We start from the raw sequence: 27,743 nt of genomic DNA, 5'->3' as shown, positions 1-27,743 counted from the left end.
GCAGTAATTCCCACAGAATGCACAATCAAACAAACGTAGGCAGAGTACCCCCTTAAATTCCCAGACCCCCCCCCCCCCATACCACCACAGTATTCCCAGGTAGTCCAGTGCCGCCTCCCCACAATCCCTTATAGTATTTCTTGGTGGTCTAATGCCCCCCCCCCCCACACTCCCCATATAACTTTCCCTGGTGGTGTAGTGTTTCCCCCAACCCCATAACAGTCCCTGGTGGTCTTATGGCACACTCACGTAGCTCTCCCTGGTGCCCTCCCCCCCCAATCCCTCACAGTATTCCCTGTTGGTGGTCTATTGTTCTCTCCTTACCCCAATAGCTTTCCTTTTCCTGGTGGTCTAGTGACCCCCCAATAGATGCAGAGCTACATGCTGTACTGGGTTTTGAGATGAGACCCTTACCTCCTTCAATGCTGGATGTTTCATTCATCCTCAGGTTCAAATGGCAACTCTCTCTGCCTATCTTGATTTCCTGCAGGAGAACTGGGCAATAGACAGCTGGTGGCTGCTGCAGAGGACATACAGGACTTTCAGCCCTGGAGAAGGTATGGCTTTATCTCAAATCCCATCACTGCACTGAGCTCTACACATGCCTGGAGAGCAAAGGAGGTAGGCCCTAGGAGAGTGAGGATGCACCTGACAAATTGCTTCAGCCAAGCGACAGCCAAGAGCTTTGTTCTCCCCACTTACCTCACTCACTGTCCCAACTGTTCTGCTCTGTTCTCCACCCACATAGCAACAGAACAGATCTCTAGCCTGCAGGCTAGAGATACGGCTGTATAGGTTGGGCCCACAATGTCCCCTGAGGGATAGGGTACCAATCCGTGTCGGGCAGCATTCCTCATACATGTGTACAAGGTTTTAAAGTTATGGTAGGGCTATCTGTTATGGGAAAGAAGTGGTTTAAGAATATTGAGAAATTAGGGGATCAGGTTTAGGTATTCAAGTTAGTTAAAAGTAACATGGAAGAAGTTAGGGTAAATTAGCACTTGGGCCATTTAGGGTTAGGATAAGGATCAGGATTAGGGGAATCAAGATAAAATTAAGGGAAAGTATTAAGGTGGCCATACACACATAGATTTTTGCCACATTTGGCAAACAGATCAATTCCCCTCTGATCTTAATCTGAACAAAGAGAGATCAATTATTCCCATACACTGCACACAGAGTTTTAATAGATTTCATCATGAAATCTATTAACCACTTGAGGACCTAGGGCTTTCTACCCCTTAAGGACCGGCCACTTTTTTTCCATTCAGACCACTGCAGCTTTCACGGTTTATTGCTCGCTCATACAACCTACCACCTAAATGAATTTTGGCTCCTTTTCTTGTCACTAATAAAGCTTTCTTTTGGTGCTATTTGATTGCTCCTGCGACTTTTACTTTTTATTATATTCAGCAAAAAAGACATGAATTTTGGCAAAAAAATGATTTTTTTAACTTTCTGTGCTGACAGTTTTCAAATAAAGTAAAATTTCTGTATACATGCAGCGCGAAAAATGTGGACAAACATGTTTTTGATAAAAAAAAACCCATTCAGCGTATATTTATTGGTTTGGGTAAAAGTTATAGCGTTTACAAACTATGGTGCAAAAAGTGAATTTTCACATTTTCAAGCATCTCTGACCCCCTGTCATGTTTCATGAGGGGCTAGAATTCCAGGATAGTATAAATACCCCCCAAATGACCCCATTTTGAGAAGAAGACATCCCAAAGTATTAACTGAGAGGCATGGTGAGTTCATAGAAGATATTAATTTTTGTCACAAGTAAGCGGAAAATGACACGTTGTGACAAAACAAAAAAAAAAGTTTCCATTTCTTCTAACTTGCGACAAAAAAAAATGAAATCTGCCACGGACTCACCATGCCCCTCTCTGAATACCTTGAAGTGTCTACTTTCCAAAATGGGGTCATTTGTGGGGTGTGTTTACTGTCCTGACATTTTGCAGGGTGCTAAATTGTAAGCACCCCTGTAAAGCATAAAGGTGCTCATTGGACTATGGGCCCCTTAGCGCAGTTAGGCTGCAAAAAAGTGCCACACATGTGGTATTGCCGTACTCAGGAGAAGTAGTATAATGTGTTTTGGGGTGTATTTTTACACATACCCATGCTGGGTGGGAGAAATCTCTGTAAATGACAATCTTTTCATTTTTTTTATACACAATTGTCCATTTACAGAGTTATTTCTCCCACCCAGTATGGGTATGTGTAACAATACACCCCAAAACACATTATACTACTTCTCCCGAGTACGGCGGTACCACATGTGTGGCACTTTTTTACACCCCAAGTACGCTAAGGGGCCCAAAGTCCTATGAGTATCTTTAGGATTTCACAGGTCATTTTGTGGAATTTGATTTCCAGACTACTCCTCACGGTTTAGGGCCCCTAAAATGCCAGGGCAGTATAGGAACCCCACAAATGACCCCATTTTAGAAAGAAGACACCCCAAGGTATTCCGTTAGTAGTACGGTGAGTTCATAGAAGATTTTATTTTTTGTCAAAAGTTAGCGGAAAATTGATTTTTATTGTTTTTTTCACAAAGTGTCATTTTCCACTAACTTGTGACAAAAAATAAAATCTTCTATGAACTCACCATACTCCTAACGGAATACCTTGGGGTGTCTTCTTTCTAAAATGGGGTCATTTGTGGGGTTCCTATACTGCCCTGGCATTTTAGGGGCCCTAAACCGTGAGGAGTAGTCTGGAAATCAAATTCCGCAAAATGACCTGTGAAATCCTAAAGGTACTCATTGGACGTTGGGCCCCTTAGCACAGTTAGGGTGCAGAAAAGTGCCACACATGTGGTATTGCCGTACTCGGGAGAAGTATTATAATGTGTTTTGGGGTGTATTTTTACACATACCCATGCTGGGTGGGAGAAATAACTCTGTAAATGGACAATTGTGTGTAAAAAAATCAAGATTGTCATTTACAGAGGTATTTCTCCCACCCAGCATGGGTATGTGTAAAAATACACCCCAAAACACATTGTACTACTTCTCCCGAGTACGGCAATACCACATGTGTGGCACTTTTTTGCACCCTAACTGCGCTAAAGGGCCCAAAGTCCAATGAGTACCTTTAGGATTTCACAGGTCATTTTGCGGAATTTGATTTCCAGACTACTCCTCACGGTTTAGGGCCCCTAAAATGCCAGGGCAGTATAGGAACCCCACAAATGACCCCATTTTAGAAAGAAGACACCCCAAGGTATTCCGTTAGGAGTATGGTGAGTTCATAGAAGATTTTATTTTTTGTCACAAGTTAGTGGAAAATGACACTTTGTGAAAAAAACAATAAAAATCAATTTTCCGCTAACTTTTGACAAAAAATAAAATCTTCTATGAACTCACCGTACTCCTAATGGAATACCTTGGGGTGTCTTCTTTCTAAAATGGGGTCATTTGTGGGGTTCCTATACTGCCCTGACATTTTAGGGGCCCTAAACCGTGAGGAGTAGTCTGGAAATCAAATTCCGCAAAATGACCTGTGAAATCCTAAAGGTACTCATTGGACTTTGGGCCCTTTAGCGCAGTTAGGGTGCAAAAAAGTGCCACACATGTGGTATTGCCGTACTCGGGAGAAGTAGTACAATGTGTTTTGGGGTGTATTTTTACACATACCCATGCTGGGTGGGAGAAATAACTCTGCAAATGGACAATTGTGTGTAAAAAAATCAAAAGATTGTCATTTACAGAGGTATTTCTCCCACCCAGCATGGGTATGTGTAAAAATACACCCCAAAACACATTATACTACTTCTCCCGAGTACGGCAATACCACATGTGTGGCACTTTTTTGCACCCTAACTGCGCTAAGGGGCCCAGAGTCCAATGAGTACCTTTAGGCTTTACAGGGGTGCTCACAATTTAGCACCCCGCCCACTTGCCAGGACAGTTAACAAACCCCACAAATGACCCCATTTTGGAAAGAATACACAACAAGGTATTCCATGAGGGTAATGGTGAGGTCATTGAAAATTTTATTTTTTGTCACAAGTAAACGGAAAATGACACTTTGTAAAAAAAAAAAAAAAAAAAAAAAAAAAAAATTCTGCTAACTTGTGAAAAAAACTAAAATCTTTTATGAACTCACCGTGCACCTCACATAATACTTTAGGGTGTCCTCTTTCCAAAATGGGGTCATTTGTGAAGTCTGTCCTGGCATTTTAGGGTCTCTGCAATCATTACATGTATGGCCAGTATTAGGAGTTTCTGCTATACTCCTTATATTGGGTATACGGGTAATGCACTCTGGGCTGAAAGGAAAAATGAACGGCAAACATACCTTGCTCCACATCAATGGTAGATCTTCCTCCACATCAATGGCAGTGATAACCTCAGGAGAGAGACACCCCGTGCCACCCTGCACTCAGGGTGAGCCACCAACTTATGTGACTGGGCCTCAGAACTTTAGTATACAGCATTATGCCTGTAGCATACAGCAATATGCCTGCCAATAGAGATGACTCTGTGTGGCATTAAAGCATCATCTTAGGCCCAAATCACATATAAACCGGGGGTGTCCACACTCAAGGGAAATTCAAACATGCCGTCTTATATCGCCAACCCAGGACAGATCAGCAATATCAAGCATGGAAACCGATCCTTCTTCCGACTTTTATGCTTACCCGTTTGGTTTTCAAGCTCACCTCTCCGCTCCCTGCGACAATGTGCGAAAGACCACTGAGTGTGTGCCTACTCCTGTGTCTGGAGTTCCCTAGGTTCTAATAGTGTACCTGCTCGTGGTACCTCTCAAAACACGGCCCTACGCATAGGCCAGGCTGGTCAGGGCAGCGGGGACAATAATAAACGGTGTCAGTCCTTGTTCCAGCCCTGCTGCAGACACGGCAACGTTTTCTTCGGATGCGTTGACCTGGGGCACACGGAAGCTGATAGGCGTAATGCCTTCCATGCAATCGGCTAGTTGCATCTGGGGGGGGGGGGGGGGGCTGGCACCCCCTGGATACAGGATGTCCAGAACGATCTGTTCCTGAAATTGGAGGAAAGATCCAGTTCTCCCAGCCTTACTGTAGAGAACAAAGCTGTTGTAAACTGCCAATTGAATCAGATAAAAAGACACTTTCTTATACCAGTGTCTTGTTTTCCGGGTAACTAAATAGGGCGCTAACCTCTGGTCATTGAAGTCCACCCCTCCCATGTTGACATTATATTCGTGGACGACAAGGGGCTTTTCAATGACCGCAGTTGCCCGTTAAATTTGGACTGTCGTGTCTGTGTGAATGGTGGACAGAAAGTAAACGTCCCTCTTGTCCCTCCATTTCACCGCGAGCAGGTCTTCAGTACGCAAGGCGGCCCTCTGCCCCGTTCAAGTCTGGTGGTAACGAGCCGTTGGGGGAAGCCCTGGCGACTAGGCCGCGCAGTGCCACAGCATCGGATTCCTTCTAACTTTAAGTGCTGAAAGAGGGCCACACTTGTGTAATAATTGTCCACAAAAAGATGGTACCCCTTCTGGAACAAGGGTGACACCAAGTCCCACACAACCTTTCCACTGCTCCCCAGGTAGTCAGGGCATCCGACCGGCTCCAATTTTGAGTCTTTTCCCTCATAGACCCTAAAACGACACGTATAGCCTGTGGCCCTTTCACAGAGCTTATACAGTTTCACCCCATACCGGGCGCGCTTGCTTGGGATGTACTGTTTGATGCCAAGGCGCCCGGTAAAGCGTAAGAGGGACTCGTCTACGCAGATGTTCTGTTCAGGGATATAAGCATCTGCAAATGTTGATGACAGGTGGTCTATGAGGGGCCGAATTTTGTGGAGCCGGTCATAAGCAGGGTCTCCCCTTTCATGACAGGTTTCGTCGTCGTTGAAGTGCAGGAAGCGCAGGATGGACTCAAATCGTGTCCTGGACATGGCAGCAGGGTACAAGGGAACATGATTTACTGGGTTCGTAGACCAATACGACCGCAGTACATTCTGTTTCATTAGTCCCAAGTGAAGGATAAGGGCCAAAAAGATTTTAATGTCGGAAACTTGGACTGGTTTCCACCGGAAAGGCTGGGCATACATGCTCTCCGGGTGCTCGGTGATGAATTGTGTGGCTTTACGGTTGGTCTCAACCACAATTAAGTCCAAGAGAACCTGGGTGATGAACAGCTGCAAAAAGTCTAGGGCCGTTCCTAGATGAGCTGTCGCCACTTGGACTCCAGACTGGGCGGTGAAAGGGGGCACTACGGGTGCGGCGGAATCAGGGGATTGCCAATCTGGTTGTGCCAGCACCTCTGGGAGTCTATGGGTACTACGGGCCCGTCTTCTTCTTGGTGGCTGCGACGGGGATACTACTGCACTTGCCACCGTACCAGTTTCAACTTCCATGCTGACGCTCACCACTTCGCCAGGGTCTACAGAAGTACTGGTACCAAGTCCAGGAGTTGCTGCGCTGCTGGTGTCTGCCTCACCAAGAAAACTATCAACAGCGCTAGCACCACCCTGCTGCCCTTGAGGCGGATCCTGCGCCACCTGCGGTCTAACGACTTGGGGTCTGGTACGCCTGGCTCTAGCCGGGACCATAGCCTCGTCATCACTTTCGGTCAGGGAACCACTGCTTTCTACAGGTTCAAATTCGGACCCGGAAGATTCGACGGATGATTCTTCCCAAAAGAACTCATCCGACTGGTCCATGTACCTGTATACCTCGTCATCGGAAAGCCCCCTTCTTGCCATTTTGGATTGCTAAATTTATGGGGTTTTCCTCCGAGACTACCCAGAAAAAAAAAGAGCACCTACCTAGCAAAAAGGGAGTATTTGAGAGGTATTGGGGTTGGTGGGAAGTGGGGTCTCAGAGGCAATCAAACAATCACGGGACAATCAAATACAATTACAGCACAATCGATTCCAATCACAGCACAAACAAATCTGATGCACTCGGAAGGTGGTGGTTGGGTGTGGTGGGGGGGGGAGGGTGGGGTTGGGTGTGGTGGGGGGGAGGGTGGGGTTGGGTGTGGCGGGAAGTGGGGTCTCAGGCAATCAAACAATCACGGGGCAATCGAAGCCGATCACGGGACAATCAAATACAATTACAGCACAATCGAATCCAATCACAGCACAATCAAATCTGATGCACTCGGAAGGTGATGGGGGGAGGGTGGGATTGGGTGTGGCGGGAAGTGGGGTCTCAGGCAATCAAACAATCACGGGGCAATCGAAGTCGATCACGGGACAATCAAATACAGTTACAGCACAATCGACTCCAATCACAGCACAAGCAAATCTGATGCACTCGGAAGGTGGTGGTTGGAGGTGGTGGGGGGGAGGGTGGGGTTGGGTGTGGTGGGGGGGAGGGTGGGGTTGGGTGTGGTTGGAAGTGGGGTCTCAGGCAATCAAACAATCACGGGGCAATCGAAGCCGATCACGGGACAATCAAATACAATTACAGCACAATCGAATCCAATCACAGCACAATCAAATCTGATGCACTCGGAAGGTGATGGGGGGAGGGTGGGATTGGGTGTGGCGGGAAGTGGGGTCTCAGGCAATCAAACAATCACGGGACAATCGAAGCAGATCACGGGACAATCAAATACAATCGCAGCACAATCGAATACAATCACAGCACAATCGAATACAATCGCAGCACAATCGAATACAAGCGCAGCACAGTCAAATACAATGCACTTGGACGGTGATTAGGGGGGGGTCTGAGGGCGATTTGAGGGGGTGGGGGGTTGATCAGGAGCCTGCACGGGGCAGACTGAGTCCTGATCTGATGAGAGGCAGACACAGGGGGTTACTGATCAAAGATCAGTTAGTGATTGCTGGGGAGGACAGATGTAAACAATGCGCAGGGGATGTAATCAGGAGGGGGGTATGAGGGCAATCGAGGGCCTGGGCAGGTGATCGGTTATCCCCGCGGGGCAGTTAGGGTCTGCTATGATGGGTGGGGGTGCTGAGGGGTGATGGACAGGTGATAGACAGGTGATCAGAGGGGGATCAGAGGGAGATCAGGGGGTAAGGTAGCTGTATACAGATGTATACAGTATACAGGGGGGTAGTCTGGGATGGGGTCTGGGGGTGATCTAAAGGTAGGGGGGGGATCAGGGGTGACTAGTAGGCAGTTAGGGACCTAACGCAGGGGATAGCGTCAAAGGTTAGTGGCAGGTGGGGGGGTGGGGGTTTTATATGGGTGCAAGGGTGCTGGGCAGGGGTCTGCTGGGGTGATCAGGGGGGGGGGGGTATGAGGCCTGGGGTGGGAGATCAGGGGGGCTAGATGCAAAAAAAACACGTGTGCTGGCTACTTACAATGTGCTTCCTCCTCGCTAGTGGTCTCTGCAACAATGAGACCACGAGGCGAGGAGGAAGCACGTATAAGGCACTTTGTTTACCTAACAAAGTGCCTTATACTCCCTGATTGGCCTATTGTGCGGATTCCACCGCTCGCCGGCTCTGCTAAGTGGCCGGCGAGCGGAGACAAAATGCCCGAGTAACGATCCCGGGCGGAGGATCGCGTCACGGATGACGCGATCGCTCCGCCCATGCCCTTAGAAGGACCGCTGCCTCTGTGGGTGAGCCGGTCCTTCAGGGCTCCACTTCCCGGCCGCCTCTGTGCGTTAGGCGGTCGGGAAGTGGTTAAACTGCACCACTGCACTGTTCGATACAGTGCAATGCTATAGGCCGTCGATCTACCGCCACTCCACCACTGTGTCCAATAGACCGAAATTTACTGTTTGATAGTAATTTTGATGATTTTTTGCCACAGATTGATCGAAAATTATGAGCAATGTGGCTGGCTGATAATCAGTATATCTGATCATAGTGAAAGCTTTAGGTTAGGTTTACTAATAACAAAGATTGGGGTGATTAAATTGTGAGGGTAAGATGGGGGGAGGAGGCAAAGTAGAGAGTGACAGAGGAGAGACAAGGGGAGAGACAGTGAAGAGACAAGACAAAGAACATTTATATTGCGTTTTTCTCCTGCCGGACTCAAAGCACACCAGCAGTGGCGTAGCTACAGTCTTCTGGGCCCTGATGCGGAATTTGAACCTGCCCCCCCATTGAGGCCAATTTGCTTTCAACTTATTTTGCGGAACTCACCCCCGACAAGCGAACATAATTGTCAAAGACATACAAGGTAACAATTCCCAATAATTCAGTCAGTGACAAGACTATATACTCTGCACAGCGCTGCAAAATATGTTGGTGCTATATAAATACATAATAATATGGTAGGACATTACACTATGACTACGGTAGGATTAGATTGTGAGGTCCTCTGAGGACAGACAGTGACATGGCTATGTACTCTGTAAAGTGCTGCAGAAGATGTCAGGGGTACATAAATACATAATAATAATATAATAGGGCATTAGACTATAACTGTGTAGGGATTAGATTGTGAGCTCCTCTGAGGACAGTCATTGATATGACTATGTACTCTGTAATGTGCTGCAGAAGATGTCAGTGCTATATAAATATGTAATAAATATATTAATAATAATATGGTAAGCTATGACTACATAGCCACTTTCTTTTCTACCCACACATCACACATAGGGCAAAGCACAGTCCTGCCTTATTGATATGTGCCCGGGTCCCAGCAGTGACATCTGACAGTGTAGCACCTGTGGTATGCTATGTACTTGTTGTCCCCAGGGTGCTCTTTTCCTGCGTGTAACCCCCGCGTCTGCTTAGCATCTCACTCTCCCCCTCGTCTGAGCAGACATGGGCTGTAAGAGAGCACAGGTGAGGCATGACAAGTATATGGCACACCACAGACGCTGCACTGTCAGATGGCACATATCATGCAGGCAGGATCGTGATTTTCCGGGGCCAGAGGTGCAGAACATAGGTCAGAGGAATGAGTATTTGGGAGCAGGCAAGAGGAGTGGGAGAGGAAGAATTGCCTCACTCACCACACACACACGGAACCTGTGGCTGCTCACGCTGAGTGCATTTTCATCTGCAGTGCACACGAGGAAGAGGGGAGGAGGAGCCGGGCCCCGGCCAGCTAAAGACTGTTACTGGCTGCAGGACTGACTGGAGGTGGAGGTGCTGACTGAGCCTGAGTGCCGGGCTTAGAGTAGAAGAGATTCCTGCCGCTGAGTTGCGAAACAACGTAGTGACGGAACGCGGTATGTTTTGGAGTCGGGAGGGGGACTCTCTGCAGTCATTAAAGCCTATAGCAGTCCTGTGACACACGGGCCCCTCCAGCACAGGGGCCCAGTCGCAGGTGCGACCGTTGCGACTGTGGGCCCTACGCCACTGCACACCAGGGTTGTAGTCACAAAGGCGCGCTCAATAGGCAGTGTTATGGAGGCTAGCCCAAGGACTCCTTTAATAAGTCGGAAGAGCCAAGATTTGAATCCAGGTCTCCTGTGTCAGAGGCAAAGCCCTTAACCATTACACAATCCAGAGAGGCGGGAGAAAACCTGAAAGAGAGGGAAGAAGATATTTGCCTCACCAGGATTGCACTTTTATTTACCATAGCTTTCCTGTATGACAAGAAAACGCAGACACCCAGCACTAGGAAAAGGGAGGAAACAAAGGTGAATGAGGGAGAGAAGAAGAGTGGAGACACTGAAAATACCCTGGGATGGAGCAGAAAACTTATCTGTATTGCAGTCCCACATCACACAGAGGAAGGCTACTTGCCTGTAACATGGCTCCTGTCCCTGCAAGTCTCTCACACAAATCTGCAGCAGCCCTCCTAGAGTCTAGGGACTGTGGAAAACTTTTCAATCTGTGTAATACCTTTTCTAGCTGCCCACATGCATTCTTTTTCTACAGACCTTGCAGGAGGCAGCCCTCTGCTTAGCATCATGTTGTGTACATTTACCAGGTTGCCCGCCCTCTAATTGCTCTATATTTCCCTCAGCCAGCCTAGTGGTTCACATTGCCTTATACAAAAAATCTGAATGCACCAGGCACTGCACAGCCACTGGCTCTCATTAAATAATAGGCGGTGTTCTGTCCCCACACATGTGACCTATGTGTAGCTAAGACATGCAGCTTAACCTTCCTGGCTCCCAATAAGTGAGACTGATTGAAGTAGTCTTGTATTTATTGAAATCACAGGCGGTGAAACTAGAAAACAGATGAATGTATAATAAGGCTCTCATAGTAGATATAATGATTACAACAATCAATGCATGAATAAACAATATTGCAGTTTAGCATTATACATGTGCTCATTCAGGCTCCTGACACACAGTATAAGAATACAGCACAGGGTAATCTAACAATGCAGAAACATACTACAGAGTGTCTCTGTTATGAGTAGATGCTGTAGCAATAACTAGGTGTGAGAAGCAATAAGTCACTCACCAAGAATGCTGCCACAAGAGAAGAGATGGTGGATAGTGCTTCCTCACAGTTCACAGACAGGGTTCTAAAATGGTGGAATCAATCCCACAATGCTGTTCAACTTTCTATCCCAAGAACCCTTGCAGTTTACTAATAATATAAAGACTGACCACTAGGGGGCTCAGTGAGCTATAACTCTATAACCATCAACTCTAAACATACATGCAGGATATATAGTATTTTCATATATATCAATAACTCACATTACATCTTTGCAGAACATTTTACTCTTAATTTCTGAGCTTTATGTCCTTGGGGCAGAACACTCCCCGTCTGGCATTTACTGATGCCACTAATTACTAGAGTCTCCAGAAGAAAACAGTAAGATCAGTTCAGTTACTGGTCTGAGGAATAATCTGGTTTCCTTTTGTCGTATTTTGACTTCAACTTTGCGGACATTATCTTCACTCGGAAAGGTTTTTGTAACAAGACCCAAAGGTCAATCGTTCCTAGATGTCTGGCAATCTCTCACAAGCATAACATCACCATGCTTAAGATTAGGTTTGATAGTTTGCCACTTTTTTGGGCTGGTAGATCTTCTAATCCTCAGAACTGCTTGCTTACATAAAATGTAGAAGTGTCTAGTCTCATTAAAAATGTAGCCCAAGACTACTTTACTGTCTGTGTAAAACTTGGTCTTTTTAATGTCAATGTCCATCTCGGTGGTAATAAACTCAGCTGCCTCTACTGCTAGTACAGTAGCGCACAGTTCCAGCCTGGGAAAAGTATGCTCAGGGAGAGGAACAGGTTTTGCTTTGCCCATGACAAACTCAACATGGCATTGTCCTTTGTTGTCTATCACTTTAAGGTAAGCTACTGCAGCATTCGCTTTCACAGATGCATCAGAGAAAACACAAAGTCTTTGCATTTGGATTTCTGTAGAGGGTACAGGGGCATATGGGCGAGCAATATGAAGATCACATAAAGCTGGTAAGGAGTTTCTCCACTCTACCCATAAGTCTCTTTGTTCGGGGGGAAGTGGAACATCCCAGTCTAAAGTTTTACAGCCTAGGTCTCTGAGTAATGCTTTGCCTTGGATAGTAACAGGGGATGCAAATTCTAAATGATCATACAGGCTGAGGCTGTTTATGGTAGATAGTACACCATTACGGGTGAAGGGCTTTTCTTCATTCTTGGCTTGGAAAGTAAAGGTGTCAGACATTAGGTTCCATAGTAGTCCAAGATTACATTGTACTGGAATAGTGTCAGTTGCTAAGTCTAAGTCTTTTAGATCATTTGAGTGGTCTTGTGAGGGGAAATCTTTCATAAAGTTATAGTGAACTCTCATCTCTGGTTTTCTCTGAAAGTTGTGTCTAAGGGAGGTGAAGCGTTTATAGGCTTGTTCCCTGTTATTAGGCAGTAGTTTTCTTTGTGGCCTAAAAGGAAGAGGTGCGACCCAACTATTGGATTTGTCTTTAACCATTCCCTGTTCCATTCCATCCAAATTCAAAAACAATCTGTCCTCATGAGATGTTGTCACCTGGTTGTCTTGTGGTGTTCTCTGGAAAACAGTGCACCCTAGATGGTTTTGGTCACTGTCAGCTATGTGGTTGTCGCAGGAAGAACAAATGGCAGGACAGGGCAGATTGGTGCTGTAAGGCAGTTCTTTAACCAGGAAATGATTGTGGCAAGGATGGAATAAAGAAGGACGTCCATTTTGCAACGTGCTAGTGAGCATGCTATTCACAGAAGTGGGTCTGTGTACACTTCCTATGCAGACATCTCCTATTATGACCCACCCTAGGTCAAGCCTCTGTGCATATGGAGCATTGTGAGGGCCATTAATCTGTTATCTTGCTTTGTGTACTTGTATCAAGTCTCTCCCAAGAAGCAAGATGATTTGAGCTTGGGTGTCAAGTTTTGGTATGCGGTGGGCAATACGTTTCAAGTGGGGTTGGTGTACTGCTGCTTCCGGTGTGGGTATTTCTGACCTGTTGTCAGGGATCTGGTTACACTCAATTAAAGTTGGCAAGGATAAGCATGTCTTATTGTCCATGGACTCAACTAGGTACCCAGTGGCTCTCCTCCCCGCCGTCTCCGATGTGCCTGCACAAGTCTTTAGAGTGTAGGGAGAACTAGGACCTTCAATGTTGAACATGTCAAAAAAGGTTGATTTAGCTAAGGACTTATTACTTTGGTCATCCAGGATGGCATAAACTTTAATTGCTTTCTCTCTATGAGCCTCTGGATAAACCCAGACTAAGCAGATTTTTGAGCAGGACTTCCCTTCTATGAGTCCTTTACAAACTTTGGTACATTGGGCAGTAACTGATGATGTATCCGAGGCAGTGTTGCTCTCCTCCTCATGAGGCTCACTGACACTTCTGGCATGTTGTACAGTCCATAGTGCAGGCCCAGGATGCAGAGCTGTGTTGTGACTTGGGCTGTCACATTCTGTGCATTTCTCACTAAACTTGCAATCCTTAGCGAGGTGAGATGTAGATGAGCAGCACTTATAACAGATGTGATGTTCCCTGAGAAAGGCTTTGCGGTCTTCTATGTGCTTCTCTCTGAAACCTTTGCAGTTCAAGAGGGAGTGAGGCTTTCTGTGCAGGGAACACTGCTTACTTGGATCTTTTACTTTATCTTGTGGGCGAGAAGAACTCAAAGTCCTGTCAAAAGTATTTGTAGGAGAAACATTAGTTTTGCGCACTGTCACTGGTGCTTTGCGAGGTTGGAGTCCTGGTGGTGCAGCACATGACAGCGTTAGATCAAAGCTAGGATCGTTCCTAATTTTTGCTTGATGGTATACAAAGTCCACAAGAACCATGAATGGAGGAAATGGTACACTATGAGTTTCCTTATATTTAGAGCCGTGTCTAATCCATTGTTCCTGGAGATTGAATGGCAACTTTTGTATTATAGGGTTGACACCTCTGGCTGTGTCAAGGAATGCAAGTCCTAAAAGATCCCCTTCAGCTTTGGCAACTTGTAATTCCATTAGCAAATCGCTGAGTTCTCTGAGCTTTTGATAGTTTTTGCTAGCAATCCTAGGAAAGTCATCAATCCTCTTAAATAAAGCATTTTCTATTGCTTCTGCAGAGCCATAGCACTCTTCAAGTCTAGCCCAGATCATTCTGAGTCTGGTATGCGGGTAATTTACATTTATGGTTCTGATCCTTTTAGCATGCTCAGTTGACTCATTCCCCAACCATTTCACTAGGAGGTCCATCTCTTCACTATATGACAAGTCTAAACCTTGTATTGCATTCTGAAAGGAGGATCGCCATGCTCTATAATCTTCTGGGCGATCAGTGAACTTTACAAGTCCCTTGCTGACTAACTCACGCCGAGCCAAGAATTTAGCAAAGTCAATACTGGCTTGGCTAGTAGTAAGATTAGATGGTGGTTTATTGATATTGTGAGTATGTGGTGTTTGATCATACCTGTTAGGAACTGGAAGTTCGCCCTGGCTTCTATGCTCTTGCCTTGGAGTGAATACGGATTCTTGCAGCTGATTTGGAGGCTGGGTTACTCTCTGCAAGCTGCTGTAATGTTGATCAGTATTCTCTTGTTTGCAGGATTGAGGGTTCTGGTCATCTCTCTGTGATGGATTATGAGACATCAGAATTGTCTCACAAGTGACGTGTTTTGTTTCTTGCTGTAGATCAGAGTCACTGTGTTGTCTGGAGTGTTGCTCTACATACTCTGAGGTGCGCTTTAGCGAGTCTTGGTAGTCAAGATCTGCACCGAGTATGTTGCTACATGCTCTATACTCACTTCCAAGAGATGCGGCTCTTTCCAGGGCTTCTACTTCAGCTGTGGCTGCTGCAACTTCTTTCTCTGTAGTAAGTTTCTCCATATTAGCTTCTAGAATGGCTTTCTGCATTTCTATAGATGCCTGCTGCTGAGCACTTTCAGCCTGAAGGCGTGCTTTCTCTTTCTTCATTTGCAATTCTTGCTCTGCAAACGCAACCCGTGCCTTTGCAGCTTCAACTTTTGCACGGGCGATGGCGGCTGCATTGCTGATAGATGACTTAGTAGATCCGCTGACTCTGGATCTTGTTTTAAGTGAAGATGTCAAAGATGCCCGACTTTGTGACATGATGGTGAAGATATTTGACTATGTGAGGGTTGCTGGACGATCACTTGCAGGTAGCTGCTGTGACTAGTTAGCAGGTCTGAGTAGTCAGATTTCACTGATGGTGCTAGACTGTGTAGAGACTGCAATAGCTGTATGCAGGAGACTGCATGGAGTGTAGCAGGGCTCTGTATAGTCAGTTTGGTGCACCGCTCTCTAGAAGTATCTGTTTCACTGCAGCACTTGACTGTATAGGGGTTGCTGTGTTTCCGTGTGCAGCTCAGTGCATAGGAGTAGCAGACCTCTGTGTAGTCATCTGTCACTCTCTTGGTGTTTCAGCTCTTGTTTCACTGTTCTGTCCCCACACATGTGACCTATGTGTAGCTAAGACATGCAGCTAAACCTTCCTGGCTCCCAATAAGTGAGACTGATTGAAGTAGTCTTGTATTTATTGAAATCACAGGCGGTGAAACTAGAAAACAGATGAATGTATAATAAGGCTCTCATAGTAGATATAATGATTACAACAATCAATGCATGAATAAACAATATTGCAGTTTAGCATTATACATGTGCTCATTCAGGCTCCTGACACACAGTATAAGAATACAGCACAGGGTAATCTAACAATGCAGAAACATACTACAGAGTGTCTCTGTTATGAGTAGATGCTGTAGCAATAACTAGGTGTGAGAAGCAATAAGTCACTCACCAAGAATGCTGCCACAAGAGAAGAGATGGTGGATAGTGCTTCCTCACAGTTCACAGACAGGGTTCTAAAATGGTGGAATTAATCCCACAATGCTGTTCAACTTTCTATCCCAAGAACCCTTGCAGTTTACTAATAATATAAAGACTGACCACTAGGGGGCTCAGTGAGCTATAACTCTATAACCATCAACTCTAAACATACATGCAGGATATATAGTATTTTCATATATATCAATAACTCACATTACATCTTTGCAGAACATTTTACTCTTAATTTCTGAGCTTTATGTCCTTGGGGCAGAACAGGCGGCCTTGGGGAAATTTCCCCCATGACCAGTCCGCGCCTGGCACCAGTCTAGCATCACAGATTATGGCAACATTCAACCCTTTTTCTGGTCCTATGTACGAAGAGTAATCAGGATCGATGCCAACTTCAGTGACAATGGCCACAGGAATACCAGTAAAATGATGCACCTTTAAGTGCCATCCCCGAGTGCCAGAGTGTCACCCCTGAGTGCCAAAGTTTGCTGTCCGAGTGTCTGTTGCCCCTGAGTTCCAGAGTTTCCAGTCCGAGTGTCCACGTCCCCAAGTGCCAGAGTTTCTCGTACGAGTGCCCCCGGCATATCCAGCACAATGGTGTTTCACTCACCGGCCTGCGCTGCTTTGGGATCCCTCTGCCTGTCAGCTGCAGTCTCATCTCTGACCCATGGAGTGGCTCACGTGATGGGAGGAGCCCCTAGAGGGCATCATAGCAATGAGACTGATGAGCTGCAGAGGAATGTTGATGGTGTGGACCAGTAACCGGTGAGTGAAAGAAGCACCACCATGCTGCATATGCCAGAGGGGCAGGTGGGTGGGAGTTTACACGGTTACCAGGTACTAGCAGCACCCTGCACATGACTAGGGGGACACAGCCATCACCACCCACCTCCATTTTTCACAGTTTTTGTGCTCATATTGTGGTGGTGTAAGCACAAATTACACTATTATATTTGGTGAAAAAATTGGCCTTGTAAAAGCCATTGGTGCTACTTATGGTTAAAGGAAACTCGAGGTGACATGTGACATGATGAGATAGACATGTGTATGTACAGTGCCAAGCACACAAATAACTAGGCTGTGTTCCCTTTTTTCTTTCTCTGCCTGAAACATCAGGTATGCAAGTGACAGTTTCTGCCCGGGTCAGGACCAGGTCAGACTATAGCATAACCCTCACTGGTAAGTAATTACAGCCATACAATACGTTCCTGTCAGTAAATGGCTTCCTGGAACAGGAAAGAGATAGAAAAGGGTCAATAATTCATAGATTTGAACTCTAGCATACCTCAAAGAAGGTATCATTGAGCAGAGACAATTAAACAGTAAAAACTTAAAAACTAGTTTTACATATAAAATACAATTGCGGGATATCTAAAAAAAAGTCATTTTTAGGAGACTGAGGATAGATACAATTGTTTTCATCATCAATTTATTTTTACCCCGGATGTCCTTTAACAGTCTGCTGTGTGCACAAAAAGCTACCGGTGTTTCAAAGCTGAGTCCCCTGCGACATAAAATAATATTTATTGAAACACTGTGAGAAAACACCATTTTCAGAGCTGCAAAACTACATACCGTATATTCCGGCGGATAAGATGACTGGGCATATAAGACGACCCCCCAACTTTTCCAGTTAAAATATAGAGTTTGGGATATACTCGCGGTATACGACTACCCCTGTTCCAACGCACACCAAATAAAGTTTTTTTTTTTTTAAATCATATACTGGTGCTATGTATGAACAGATACTGGTACTGTACTTTATGTGGTACCCAGTATATAACAGTATATAGTCGATTGACTGGTTAGATTGGTCAACTCTCTGTGGTTTGGTCAGCGCCTGTTTATCAGAGTGGTATGGAATAATAGATCGCGCCGTGCCCATAAAACACGCCTCTTTCACCCTTCTAGCCCACCCTTGTATCCTATTTACCTCCTCCTCTGCCTCTCAGATCTCACACATGTGCGCCTGCACCGCTTCACTACAGTCCTCAGCAGCAAGATCTTAGAGTCGGTAACAGGATAGGGAGTATCACCAAGCATCAATGACACCCGGCGTATTAGACGACCTCTGACTTTTCAGAAGATTTTCAAGGGTTAAAAGTAGTCTTATACGCCAGAATATACAGTAAGTCCAAATGTTACAAATTACCAGTATCTGAGACCTGTATCTCTAGTTTTCAGAATGGTGAAATGTATGGCTTTTATAGAATGTTCTGATGCTCCAGGGGTTTTGCTAAGCATGAATACACTATTATTTGGTAACAAATAAACTGGCCTTGAAAAAGCCATTGGTGGTACTCAAGCTTTACAGTCTGCTGTGTTCCCAGAAAGTTATCTGATTATGTATGTAGGGTATCGTTTGTAACAGTGACAAGCAAGATAATAACATTTGGGGTGTTCTAGGGTTGAGACCTACACCTGTTGTGTGAATCTTTTAAGTGACAAACAGAATCAAAAGCAATTAAGTTATTTTCCTATATGCTGTGCTAAAATCACTAAAATAAAACGCTTGTAAAAAAATAATAATAATAATAATTAAAAAAAACAAAAAACACAAGTGACACAACTGGAAAAAGTGACAGAACTGAAAAGAGAATACATGAATTCTTACCTTAGGGACTCATCTTTTTAAATTTGTATGCCATGAGGTATACTACTGTTTTTTTGCAAATAAGGGCTTGTAATCATTGATAGAGTACAATGAGAAATCAAAATAAAATATTGTCACCATATATTGTACTAGGGACATAATTTAAATGTTGTCTTAACCACGACAAATAAGCAGACAACATGGCCCTGTAACGCTCCCCGAGTCTAGCGCCGACTCCTCAATGGCGGCAGGGCGCCAACCCGGCAGACTTCCGGGTTCAGCATCCTCTGGTTGCTAGGCGTGCGCACGTGCACGCTGTCTCTTCTAGTCATGGCGGTGGGCGTGGCTTCAGTGCTGGCACGAGAGTCAGGATATCTAACCTTCCTGGCGGTAAGCCCGAGCTGAGCTCGGGCTATGCCGCCAAAAGGCACCGCTCAGGCCCCGCTAGGCCGATTTGCATAATCTTTTTTTTGCTACACGCAGCTAGCACTTTGCTAGCTGTGTGTGCAATCCGATCGCCGCCGCTATCCGTCTCGCCGCAGCTGCCCCCCGCCAGACCCCGTGCGCTGCCTGACCAATCAGTGCCAGGCAGCGCTGTGGGGTAGATCGGAGTCCCCTTTGACGTCACGACGTCGAGGACGTCGGTGACGTCATCCCGCCCCGTCGCAGCCCTCCAGGAGATCCCGTTCTTTGAATCTCCTGGGGGCTGGGGGGATGCCGCTGAGCAGCGGCTATCATGTAGCGAGACCTTGTCTCGCTACATGATATAAAAAACAAATAAATAAATAAAAAAACGGCTGTGCTGCCCCCTGGCGGATTTTAATAAACCGCCAGGAGGGTTAAACCCTGAACTCTCATTTCACCAGCGCTGTTACATCGTCCCACAGAGCTGCAACATCTGTGCACTCTGTCCGTCTCTCACTGCCTCTCAAGCCTGTTTGGTTGCGGCTTTGGCTGCTTGCTTGGGGGATACCAGGCCAGCCTGTCAGATCCTTGCTATCAGATCCCTGCAAGTCCTGTCACTCTAGTCTGTTCCCTACCAGTCCTGTCACTTCAGTCTGATCCCTGCCAGTCCTGTCTGCCATTCTGGTGCCTGGCAGTACTGCCCCATCCGAACAGCCTTGTCAGTGCAGCCTGCCAATATGGCCCCATCAGTTACAGCCCCCCGTCAGTACAGCATTGCCAGTACAGCATTGTCTATACATACCTGTCAGTACAGCCCAGCACTTTTGGCCTCAGAAGAAGCTTGCAATTGCCTTGCGAAATGGTCGTAAGGCCTTGCACCATTTTGCGCCCACAGTTGCCTCCCCATCACCCAGGTATTTTGATGCTACACTGTATTTTTATGCTACCAGCTGCTCACACTGTTTCTTGCCACATTTGCATCAGTTGTGTATTTTGAATCAAACATAATTAAACTATAATGCCAGACTTCCTTTTCTTGTCTGAGTGGAACTTCAGTACAGCCCAGTCTGTCCCTACCAGGCTAAAAAGGTAGAAACTTGACTTATTTTGTGCAATGTCCCTTTAAGGGGCGATATGTGATGGAGGTGCAGCCAAAGGAGGACTACACCTTTAACAATATGAAGAAATCTAAAAAATTCCCAGTAGAGATGGACTCTGTACCCTCTGGGGAGCGGAAATGATATTGAGGAGAGATTCGAATTGCCAAAAAGAACGATATGAACAATGTTTGTTTGATAAATACAGTAAAAAAAGGTGCCCATTTGCCACTTCCTGAAATCATGGTTGCCTTTGTTGAATCCTGGCAGCGGCTGTTGCCATAGTAAATGCTGTCCAATGACCTGCCAGGAAGGAAACTGGGGCTCGATATAAATGGATGCACACAAAGGAGGGAAGTACACCCTGAAGAAACGCCCACAGCGTGAAACGCGTCGGTGGGCGGAGTCAGTGCAACGTGTGGCCGTCCAGAACTACCCACGAGAACTACCCTACCCAGGAACCACTGCGGGCACAGGACGGGCGCTCCATACGGAAGTTCGCGGAGAGTACACTTTGAGCTGAGCTGGGACGCCGGCCAGCCGAATCTCCACGCTGCGCCCTGCACACGGCTACTGACATGATGACCTGGTGAGAAGAGTAGCTCCTGATGATTACATATACCCCATTGATCTAATAGCAGTTGGAAGCAGCGCTGCTGAAGCTTTTAAAGACACTGGTGAGATCTACCCATGTTACATTACGCTATGCATGCATTATTATTACTGCTGAAGCTTGCCACTAGCTGCTATATATATATATGAAGTCTGACTAACCACCTGCATGCCACTAACCCTGAAGAGACTTGAGAAGTTGATTAGGACTCTGAACCATGGTTCCATCATTATCATTCTCACAGCGCTGTTAGTATATTAAACTGCATGGGGGAGTATATGAGTGCGTGGTGTGTGTTGCGTGATTAACTGTATGGCCGGCCATATATATTGCTGATGCTGACTCCGCAAAAATTTCCTTCTGTAGTTTTAATTACCCTATCCCAACCCTATCCCCTATTTTGATATTAATAAAGTATTACTATTTTTGATTACACTATATACCGAATTGTTCATTGTTATTGGAGTTAACGTTAACTGGTTGTGTTTCTGGCAGTTGTGATGGATTAGTATAAATTGTTCTACTAATTTGGAGGCGGTTTTCTTTCATGCCCCACCTGAGCCTGTTGAAATCTGCTCACTGCATCAGATCATTATAAATTAATTATATGATATGTTGGATTGATAGTCCTTTTTGCGATCTGATTTGGGAATTTTAGACAATAGTTTTTATTAAAAGTGTACTGCATTTTGTGCATCCTTGGAACTCAGTTGCAATATACTTTCTTGGGGCCTTACTATAAGATGGCATATGTTATACCAGATAGTCTAGAAAGAAATAGGTGCCTCTTTCAGAGAAAGCACAATTAGAGATCAATCAGCCTATCAGGAAATAAAAGGACATTTTAATATTCACAAGGCACTATTGATTAAACAATTGAAGCGTAAATGGAATTCATCACTGCTGGACTCTTATCATAAAGCAGGTGTTGTGCCTGAGGGAATACTGGAGAGAATTATCCCAGCAGAAAACTTGCTTACTGAACGCTTTGTTAAAAAATGGAAAGAGAGTGCACTAAGAAGGGGCCTAGAAATAGTTCAGATGTTTGCAGAGGAGGAGAAAGAACAGTTAAAGGAAATTACAGTGACGGTCCAGGAGAGCGTATCTGTCCTGAATCTGTTTCAAAACAACGAACACTTTGCTCCCCTCAATGAACAGCTGAAAAATCAAATTGAAAAAATTCAAACAGAAATTAAAAAAGATAAACAGGCAAAATTTACAAAAGACCTGGCAAAATGGGATGTAGACAGAGCCTTGGACCCAATTGAGAGATTAAATAAAAAACGTGACTATAATAGAAGACGAAGGAAAAATAGAGCCCCCGATGAAGGATCAGGTGGAGAAACAGATACCTCAGTAGGATCAGGAGCAAGTTCGAGAAAATCGGTGTCTTTTTTAGACAAAGAGGAAGGAAGAGATCAGAGGGGGAGGAGTCATACAAGAAAAGACAGAAACAAAAGAACCAGAAGCAGACAGAGGAGGTGGCAAAAGTGGGGGAGGGATAAGTCAGGAGGGGAGGAAGATGGCAAACAGGGAAGGGACAAAGAGGACAAACAGGGAGCTACAGGAGGAATGATAACCAGGAGCAAAACGGATCAATGGAGGAGTTAGGAGAGGAGGATTTGACAGTTATAAATCTCTCCAGGTTCCAACTAGGCGAACATCACCTATCTTTACTGAAAAGAGGGCTGTCCTTTTCACCTGTTACTAGGGGTGACAGTTTTGAAGTCTTTAAGGATGTGAGCCCGTTCCTACGTAAATTGACATTAAAACTATGGCACCAGAAAAAAGACCAAAGTAATCATACTGAAGGGTTGGAATACAATTCCTTGTCGGATCAAAACGATACCAACCCACCTGGGATGGAATCCTCTGAGGATATCAGAGGTGGGGGTGGTGACTGGACGGATGACTTTGAGATGCCCAATTCCCTGTTGGATGCTCCCCTTGTCCCCACAAAATTAAAAAAGAGATCTATAAAAATGCCCCCCTTATCGAATAATAAGTATGTATCTGTCTTTTATGAGACAATCCAGCAGGATTTAAAAATGTTTGATTGGACTAAAAAACCAGAAAGGTTTAACCTAACTAAAGATGAGCAAGAAGCTCTTAAAGAGCTTCAGGAAGCTAAGAACTTAATAATAAAGCCGGGCGATAAGGGGGGCAACGTGGTCCTCTTAAATGAGGAGGACTACGTTGCAGAATGTAAACGGTTACTTGGTGACCGTGACACTTATCAAAAATTATCTGAGAATCCATTTCCCCTGATAGCCCATAAAGTTAACAGCTTGATAGATGATGCATGGAGTAAGGGTGTAATTACAGAGGAAGAACGAGAATATATGAGGGTCGAAACTTTCAATATTCCTACCTTCTATACAATACCTAAGGTTCATAAAAATATGTCTAGGCCCCCGGGCCGCCCGATTGTGGCGGGTATAGGGAGCCCCACACAGCGTTTGGGTAAATATGTTGACGAACGCTTAAAACCTTTGGTGAGCCAATTACCGTCCTTTGTGCTGGATACTAAGAACCTTTTGGGAGCACTTGGGGACCTGAGGGTCCCCCCGGATGCCCTCTTCGTGGGGGTAGACGTGGAGTCGCTGTACACGTCGATCCCGCACGGGGAGGGACTCCATGCAGTACAATTCTTTCTACAAGGTTACTACCCTGAATTTGCTGAGTTCAATCAGTTTATTTATGATGCGATGGACTTGATCCTGAACTTGAATTGCTTTTCCTTTGATGGATTGTATTACAGGCAGACCAGGGGCACGTCAATGGGGGCGGCGTGTGCGCCGGCATATGCCTGCCTTCATCTGGGCCTATGGGAACATCAGGGTGTATATTCTGACCCGGGTTTCCGGGCACATGCCGCCCTGTGGCTTCGCTACATTGATGACGTGCTCCTGGTCTGGACTGGCAGTGAGGAAGAACTTAAGGAATTCATGATAAGAATGAATCAAAATGATAAAAATATCAAATTGACTTATAGTGTAAGTAATAAAGTGTTGAGCTTTTTGGACCTACAGTTAAGAATTGAGGGAGATATAATATCTACCTCTACATTTCGCAAACCTACAGCAGGCAACAGCCTGCTTCATGCGTCCAGTCACCATCCCCCCCCCCCTTTGATCAGGGGAGTGCCATACGGACAATTTATTAGGTTAAGGCGAAATTGTTCCAGTGATGAGACATTTCGTATGGAAGCTAGATCAATGTATGATCGCTTCAGACAAAGAGGATATTCACATCGCACCCTACGCAGGGCTCTGCGGAAGGCATGGAATGTGGATAGAACTAATTTATTGGAGTGTCGAGAAAACATAAAGAATGGAGGGGATGATTTTTTGCGTTTGATTAGCACCTTTGGATCCCACTGGGAACCTTTGCGCCTTGTATTAGAAAAAAATTGGAATATTCTGACCGCCTCTCCTGAAATTCTAAAAATTGTTGGGCCTAGACCCCTTATGACAGCCAAACGAGCACCTAATCTCCGTGATAAATTAGTTAAAAGCGAATACAAGCGAAATACAACAACATGGTTAGATAAGCATATACCAGATGGGACCTACAGGTGCTCCGGGTGTAAGCTATGTCCTTTCATAGATCGTAGAGACAATAAGAGCTTTTGCGATAGTTCTGGCCAGAACACATATGAAATTAGATCGCATATAAACTGTTCAACCGAAAGAGTTATATATATGATTGAATGTCCGTGTGGACTAAAGTACATAGGGAAAACTAAAAGAATGATGAAAGACAGAGTCTTAGAGCATTTGTGCCTAATTGAGAATAAGAATGAAGAAAAAAGTTTCTTGGCTACACATTATGCTGAATGCCATAATAGTGAGCTGGCCGGTACTAAAGTAAAGGGCATTTACAGATTGAATATCTCGAGTAGGAGGGGGGACTACGATGATGTCCTATATTGTAAAGAGGCCATGTGGATACATAGGCTCAATACCTTGTATCCACATGGCCTCAATAGGGAATTGGACCTGAGAGCATTTCTGCGCATGAATGCGTATACGTGACAATGTGCGTGTGTGAGGCGCGGTTAATTTAAAGATTCTGAGGTTGGATGTGGCGTTGGTCCATCCCCCTCCTGTTGGAAGTGTTTAAAAGGTTTAAAAAGTTAAAAAGGTAGAAACTTGACTTATTTTGTGCAATGTCCCTTTAAGGGGCGATATGTGATGGAGGTGCAGCCAAAGGAGGACTACACCTTTAACAATATGAAGAAATCTAAAAAATTCCCAGTAGAGATGGACTCTGTACCCTCTGGGGAGCGGAAATGATATTGAGGAGAGATTCGAATTGCCAAAAAGAACGATATGAACAATGTCTGTTTGATAAATACAGTAAAAAAGGTGCCCATTTGCCACTTCCTGAAATCATGGTTGCCTTTGTTGAATCCTGGCAGCGGCTGTTGCCATAGTAAATGCTGTCCAATGACCTGCCAGGAAGGAAACTGGGGCTCGATATAAATGGATGCACACAAAGGAGGGAAGTACACCCTGAAGAAACGCCCACAGCGTGAAACGCGTCGGTGGGCGGAGTCAGTGCAACGTGTGGCCGTCCAGAACTACCCACGAGAACTACCCTACCCAGGAACCACTGCGGGCACAGGACGGGCGCTCCATACGGAAGTTCGTGGAGAGTACACTTTGAGCTGAGCTGGGACGCCGGCCAGCCGAATCTCCACGCTGCGCCCTGCACACGGCTACTGACATGATGACCTGGTGAGAAGAGTAGCTCCTGATGATTACATATACCCCATTGATCTAATAGCAGTTGGAAGCAGCGCTGCTGAAGCTTTTAAAGACACTGGTGAGATCTACCCATGTTACATTACGCTATGCATGCATTATTATTACTGCTGAAGCTTGCCACTAGCTGCTATATATATATGAAGTCTGACTAACCACCTGCATGCCACTAACCCTGAAGAGACTTGAGAAGTTGATTAGGACTCTGAACCATGGTTCCATCATTATCATTCTCACAGCGCTGTTAGTATATTAAACTGCATGGGGGAGTATATGAGTGTGTGGTGTGTGTTGCGTGATTAACTGTATGGCCGGCCATATATATTGCTGATGCTGACTCCGCAAAAATTTCCCTCTGTAGTTTTAATTACCCTATCCCAACCCTATCCCCTATTTTGATATTAATAAAGTATTACTATTTTTGATTACACTATATACCGAATTGTTCATTGTTATTGGAGTTGTCCCTACCAGGCTGCACACTCCAGCACTTTGGTACTTATCCGGCGTTCCCTGTCCAGTACTTTGGTACCTATACAGTTAGTGCCCATTCACCCTGCTCCGTCCAGCCTGTCTGTCCCATTCCAGTCCATCCTGGTTAGTCCTTCCTGTCCTGTCACTCCTGTCCAGCTTGTCCCTTCTGTCCAATCCATCCGCACGGTCCTGTTCTGTTAGTTTGTTAGTCAATCTGTCCCATACTCCTTCCCACATCGGCAAGGTACCCCTTCTGTTCTTCTCATCACTGGTGCGGTAGTCCTGGGGGTCGTGACCTTGCGAGCACCAGGCAGCAAACAAGTCCACCACCCTTTAGGGGGTGACGGCCCAACATCCCTTGTGGTGCAGTTGAAGACCCGTGCTTGCTTAGACCCCACACCCTGGGACTGCTTGTAAAATTCTGAAAAGTTATTTTAAAGGGGCTCTGAGCAGTAACTAAAATCAAAATCTGAACTTACCTGGGGCTTTCTCCAGCCCACCGTAGGTCGGGAGGTCCCTCGGCGTCCTTCTGGCTCTTCTCCCAGGCCCTGCTCAGAAATGGCTCCCGGCGACACTGGGCTCGAGTGTCGGGCTCCTTCTTCCTGAAAGATGACGTCAGTTTTCACCACGCCGGCCGCCTCGCCGCATCACAGCGGCCGGCGTGACAGTACTGCGCATGCGCGATTAAACCGCGCATGCACAGTACTGTCACGCCGGCCACCGTGAGGCGGCCGGCGTGGTGACGACTGACGTCATCTTTCAGGAAGAAGGAGCCTGACACTCAGGTCCAGTGTCGCCGGGAGCCATTTCTGAGCAGGGCCTGGGAGAAGAGCCAGATGGACACCAAGGGACCTCCTGACCTACGGTGGGCTGGAGAAAGCCCCAGGTAAGTTCAGATTTGGATTTTAGTTACTGCACAGAGTCCCTTTACAGAGAACATGAAAATGATCTCCTAGGAGATAAAGTAGGAGAAATAGTTGCTTATGGGCCAATGTGTGGGTTTTATCTACAGTAACATTGTTTATTTTAAAACTATAGGGGTTGAAAAGGGAAAAATAGTTTGTTTTTTAAATGTTTTCTTCTTTTTTTTAAATTAAAGTAATTACTAAATGAGAATATCACTCCCAAAAAGCCTAAGGCACCTTTCACACATACCACATCGATCTGTGTTGTGGTCCGCTCCCATGTCGCAATGGCTATAAGTCTCAGCGATACTTTTCACACTATTCACACTACCTGCCGTGCAACGTGATGTGGTGGAAGTAGCTAAATCGACACTAAGCTGCTACAAACTCTGCAGTGCATTGCCACATGATCCATGCCTGCCACATGGCAACGAGGTAAGTGTGCACATCCAATAGTAGCGCAACGCACATGTGCAAGTGGGAAAGTACCCTAACTTGTGGTGAAAAAAAATGTAATCTAGATCATTTAGGTGTGATAAGTAGTGCTAAAGCTATTGCCAGATAAATATGAGGAGCATTGAAAGGTGAGGATTGTTTTTGACTGGAAGGGTAAAACAGCCTGTGGAGTGAAATTAATTGTTTACTTCCAAAACTGGCACAAAACTGTGGAAGGGACATCAGACTATGAATATGGTTGGCACATTAGAATGTAAGCTCCGTTGAGAAACCGCTACTACCATGAGTTCTTTAAGGTACTCTGTAAGGCCTCTTGCACAC

The 27,743-nt window shown here is 45.6% G+C and overlaps 1 protein-coding gene across 1 annotated transcript in view; it reads left to right on the top strand.

Annotated features, from left to right (window-relative positions):
* Positions 1 to 27,743, top strand: part of VPS41 (VPS41 subunit of HOPS complex) — a 1,049,902-nt gene that overhangs the window by 963,148 nt on the left and 59,011 nt on the right. The gene's annotated exons all lie outside the window — the stretch shown is intronic.

This window comes from Hyperolius riggenbachi, chromosome 5 (genome assembly GCF_040937935.1).
Source record: "Hyperolius riggenbachi isolate aHypRig1 chromosome 5, aHypRig1.pri, whole genome shotgun sequence".
Taxonomy (NCBI): Eukaryota; Metazoa; Chordata; class Amphibia; order Anura; family Hyperoliidae; genus Hyperolius; species Hyperolius riggenbachi.
The sequence above is the reverse complement of the archived record's forward strand: the minus strand, read 5'-3'. Positions and strand labels throughout refer to the sequence as shown.